This window comes from Thunnus albacares, chromosome 21 (assembly GCF_914725855.1).
Source record: "Thunnus albacares chromosome 21, fThuAlb1.1, whole genome shotgun sequence".
NCBI lineage: Eukaryota > Metazoa > Chordata > Actinopteri > Scombriformes > Scombridae > Thunnus > Thunnus albacares.
In genome coordinates, this window is record NC_058126.1 from 23,979,610 (window position 1) to 23,985,256 (window position 5,647).

The following is a 5,647-nucleotide window of genomic DNA, read 5'->3' on the forward strand; positions in this document are numbered from 1 at the left end:
CAGCAGACACAGAACAACATGTCCACTTGATGAATGTAAGTCCAATATTCACTCTCCTTTAGCTCTGTTTTTCATTCTCCACTCATTCCTGAGGGAAATATCTGGCTCTTTAGCTGCTAAATGCTCCACTATGTTCACCAACTAGTGTTTCTCAACAGGGGCAGTACTGCCCCCCAGGGGTTGTTCAGAGAATGTTAAGGGAAACTGGAAGCAATATTTCTGAAAGGGGGGCGTTGAGGTGTTCTCGGGGGCGTTTCTGTGTGTCTGTTTTTAATGCCAGTTTAGTCCGACATTCAAATGCACATTGTCACAATTTTATCATTAGACTTCAGGGTTTTCAAGTCTATTTTCCTCTGTTTTACACGCATAACTACAGTCAAATTTGTGTATTGTGCGCTGAGCACTTCGGAAACGTGGGTGACCTACGCTCAACACTGTACCTGAACGCCTCCTGTGTAGACACAAGGAACTTTCTGATGCTGCTTTGCTAAACATGCTCTGCTTTCTGTGAAGACACGAGTCTTGCTGTTATTTATGGTCACCCTAGCTTCTCTGTCCTCTCCTGTTTTCAATTTGTCAGTGTTTATGTTTAGCTCAGTTTGTAACATACACTGGGGTCTGGAAGTGCAAGGCCACTTTCCCATGGGAAAGTGTTGGGAGAGTGACTTTTGAACCCCACTGTATAATGAGGTTTGCCAAATTCTTAAATTCTTTAGCTTCTGACTCAAACAGCCCCTTCTCTCAAACAGCAGCAGAGGAAGAGTGATAGAGGACAAGAGGAAGGACTGATACTGACTGATGTCTGTGTTCTTCATTCTTTCTAAACTTCACTAAGTATTTTGATGTCAGGAATATTATTTATTATACTGACATTTTTGATTTCTTTTTTTATTGGATTTATACAGTGACTTTCACGATGGAAACATTACTGTTGCTGCTGTAGAAACAATATTTTGTCATATTTAGATAGAAATCTATTCTAATCCTGTTCTAGATATATTCTATTTAAAAAACAAACAAACAAAAAAAAAACCAAAACAAAACCCCAACATTTTTTTAGTAATTAAAAAGAACCAGTAAGAGTACTGATAAAGAACCGAACCAATAATGTGTATGCCTATAGATAAGATAAAGATCAAATTTGAACCATACCGTCCCTACAGCTGGCTAGTAGCTACAGCCTGACTGTGGAAGGATGAGAATATCATTGTTCAAATTCATTCACTATAAGCCTGTTTAACCAATGATTTGTGATTATTATTTTTTAAGGCACACAGTGCGTTTTTTAAATAAGTATTGTAATGATAATAGTCCAAACTTATGTGAAAATGCATAGTTTTTAATTCAATTTTTCAATTCAATTTTATTTATATAGTGCCAAATCATAACAAAAGTTATCTCAGGGCACTTTTCACATAAAACAGGTCTAGACCTACTCTTTAATTTACAGAGACCCAACAGTTCCCCCATGAGCAGAACTTGGTGACAGCAACATGGAAAAATTCCCCTTTAATGGGAAGAAACCTCAAGCAGAACTCTTTATCTCTGTATCTCAATAACAATGATAATACTAATAGAGATATAACATCAAATTTGTGAAAATTAGTGAAATAACATCACATTTCTTAGGGTAGGACCCCCATACCCCCTGACCAAAACCCCTGTGAGCCCTTAAACTGGGTTATTTTATTTGTGGCTCTCTACCAGACCGCTGCTGGTATGATTATTTAATCAACTGGATAGCATCATAAAACAACAACAATCATATCATATCAGCAAAATGGTGCTGAGAAAGAAAAAATGGCACCAGTATTCTACTGAACACCATAGCTATGGATCCTTCTGCTTTTTTCCAATAGCTTCAGACTTTTTCCCCAGTAGGCTGCTCTTGTTTTTCATTGGAACAGTTAATAAGAATGCTTCTTGTTTGGCACTGGCTCCAAATTACCACTTTCTGATAGGCTGCTGTTCATGATCAATAACGAGACCTAATGAAAGTTTGAATGTCAGATTTCTAACCATTTTGTTTAACACGCATAAATATAATTTCTATTCACATGGCTTTTTTGCTCTCTGAATGGGAAACTAATCATAATGATATTCAGACTGTCCAGTAAAACAAATGTTATTTTGCATCCAATGACATGATTTTTTTAGTGATAAAACACAGAATAATAATCAACAATAATATTGAGGGAGGACAATTAGCCTACATTTTAATTGATGGGGGCAAAGGGACCTGGATAATGGATAGGGGGGCACTGGCCTAAAAAAGGTTCAGAACCACTGAGCTAGTTGCTAACTGTTCCTGCTGTTTGATGTTGTTCAGGTAGTGCTGGCTACATTGGGTTTATCAGAGATTTTTCGTTTAAAATACCTGCCAGCTGCTTTTGGAAATTAGATTGATGAGAGTGGTTTAACTTCACCAAGAGATGCTAAAATGCTCAGTAGAGCTGAGGGGAACTGCAGATGCCAGTGAGAGTTCTCCTTTTAAAATGACACAGATTGATTTGATCCAAATGTAAAAAAAAAAAAAAAAAAACAATCATTAGAGCAGCTTTAACCTCAACATAACCTTTTTAACCCTGAATTAGCCTCAATAACTCAGCCAGAACTCACCAATCATCTTCTCTCCGCATGATGAATTCAGGGCAAGAAAGAAGGGAAAATTGGGACAATATAAAAGGGGAGGGAAGCAACAAGGAAACAGAAAGACAGTGTGACATGTAAGAAAGAGAAAGAGATATCCCAGGCTGCTTTCTAACTGCTGGCAAGAGTCTCAGCTGTCAATAGCCGTCACTTCTGAAGACAAGTGCAGGAGCGTCATTCATTAGCCGCGGATCACTGAAAAGGATTATAATGCTGCTTTGTGACATCAGAGGACACATGTTGGCTTTGATTAATCATCACTTTTATTCACTTCCCCTCACCGCCACGTCTCCCTAAAACAAAGGCTGTTTTTCTCTTAAACTAAAGGGACTGAGAGACTCTCAATTAGAATCAGTCTCCAACTGTGCAGTGCAACTGTTTTGTGACAGATAAGGGATTTAAAAAAAAAAAAGTTAAAACAGATGCTGGTATTTCTAGACTGTAGATGCGGAAAGACAATATTTTGTGCTGATATTCATCTTTACATTTGACTATTTTCATGCCAGGAATTCCCAAAAGTGTTGGGGTGGCATATTTTGTGAAACAGCACTCAGACCACGGGACACTAGAAGTCTATCGAAATATCTTAATGAGTTGAGCTTAACGTTAAACCACAGATAACCTTTGAAGTACTCATTAATTTTACCACAAGTAAAATCAATCAAAAGGCTTCTTTTTCATCTTTTCATCATAGCAGGACAACACTCCCAGATGGAATTTTAAATGGCAGGCCAACGTAAGACTCAACAAAACAAATGTCATCAGCAGATTAATATTAGCAGCTGCAGATGCTCTACTGTAGTTCTACATCAGTGTAACATATTTTTTTCTTTTAGATGGAGAAACAAAAATTACAAGTGCAAATAAATAATAGTGATCATACTCATTATGACTAAATCCATAAACAACATGAGTTAAAAAATTTTTCCATGGACTTAAAAAGTTTTATACTGTTTCTAATACTTCATCCAACTTCAAATAAGTTGAGAAAGTCTCTGAATAAAAAATACATGGTTATTGTATAATTCATGGCTATTCAAAATGTCCTACTTCTGGTTCACTCCAGCTGTCTAACCTTTATTTTTTTGGCATTTTTATGTATTTTCTGTGGCAGCAATTTACATAAAGAGTGCATGAATATTGTAGATATAAAAAGGCTTTGGTTTATAAAAAGCCTATGGTGAAATTTGTTATGACTGGCTATCCACACCATCTACAGTACCTCCTGGGAGAAATGCAAAAACTATTTGATCTATTTGAACCAGGAAATGGGTGGATTGGCTATTTGTTCAAATGCTTCGAAGCAACCTAAATTTACATTCAACTGACAACAGCTTCTTGTGGCTGTATGAATTATGACTTTCTCATTTCCTACCAGCAGCCAATATTGCTTTTGTTTAAGCATGACCACACATGTTCTTAATTTTTGTGCCTCAATAAAACCAAACGTTATTCATAGAGGTGGCAGACCAGAAAACAGTTATATTAAATATTTTGTAATGGTCACACACTTGGAACAGTGGTTAGCACTGTCACCTCACAGCTAAAGGTATGGAGTATGACCCAGCTGGCCAGGTGGGGCCTTTCTGCGTAGAAGTTCTTCTAGTGTCTGCACTGGATTCCTCCCACAGTCCAAAAAAGGAAAGGTCAGATTAATTGCCGAGTCCAAATTGCCCATAGGTGTGAACAAGGATGGAGTCAATTTTTGAGGTAAAGGGAGCTGACTGTTGCTGACTCATTTTACATGAATAACAAAGCTAAAAAATGCAAAGGTGCAACTGAAAAGCTAAGAGAAAACAAGTTAAAATTCTGAACAATGAAAAATGCTTGAAAATAAATAGTTCTGTATTTGGCAGCAGCAGCTCTGCCGATGATAGTCAGGAGGAAAGAGCAGAGTGGATTGAAGATCACAGCTCAGTGAGTCCACTGAAAACACCAGTCAAAGCTCTACAGCTGAAGCAGAAGGAAACAGGTCTCTGTTTAGTTAGCAGGATAAAGGCCTCTCTTTCCCCCACGGGTGATGTGCCTCGTGAACCCTGCCTGCTTAGCTTTGCGGGGCTGACGGAGCGGCGGGCCGGACGTCAGGGCGCCCTCGCGGGGGTCGGGGACGGAGCTCTACCCGTCCAGTGCACTGGGCCTGGACCGCCACTCGGAACCTTAAACCAAGCGCTGTGCAGCAGCTTCGCCCCGCGCCCATGGGTACCCAACTCTCCTCCCTGAGGGAGGAGGGGGGTTCAAAGTCTCCCCCCTGGGGGTTCTGTCATCTCCCTTTCCAAACCCAACTTTTCTCTGAATCTTGGCAACCTCTGTGTGGTGTAAAAACCAACAAAAGTTGTGACAACTCTTAGCGGTGGATCACTCGGTTCGTGCGTTGATGAAGAACGCAGCTAGCTGCGAGAACTAATGTGAATTGCAGGACACATTGATCATCGACACTTCGAACACACCTTGCGGCCCCGGGTTCCTCCTGGGCTATGCCTGTCTAAGGGTTATTTAGCTCAGTTTTCTTCCTCTGGTTTGATGAGAAATGTTAATATGCTAACTACCAAAGCACTTGTATTGTGTTTGTGTGATGAACTCACACTTTACAGAAGTTTATTAAAAAGAGATTCAATAAAAGGGGAAAAACAACTAAATCGTATGTTTGGAGCTGTATTTACAATAATACTGTACTGTTCAGTTTGAATAGTTGTAGTTACCCTGGAGAGAGTGAAACAGAGGAAAATACAACCTGTACTATATAATATAATTCAAATGGAACTGCAATAAATGGACCTTTGGCAAAAGTTCAAGAAGGAGGAGCTTGTCCCTTGTGTTCTGCCCTTATCTGACTGTGGGTGAATTTCTGCTATTTCCTCTTGTTCTATTTCTGTCCATCACATCTGCTTTCCCACACAGCCAAAAAAAACTCTTAATTCACAATTTGGACATCACCATACCTGACAAGTGATATTTCTGCCTGCATTCCTCAAGCCAATCAGTCTCTAGTTGCTGACTT

General features: G+C 39.2%; 1 non-coding gene across 1 annotated transcript; it reads left to right on the top strand.

The window, feature by feature from the left end:
• Nucleotides 1-4,988: 4,988 nt before the first annotated feature.
• On the top strand, nt 4,989-5,141 carry LOC122973043. Its single transcript, XR_006399894.1, has one exon. It is a non-coding gene; the product is annotated as a 5.8S ribosomal RNA (ribosomal RNA).
• Nucleotides 5,142-5,647: the final 506 nt, after the last annotated feature.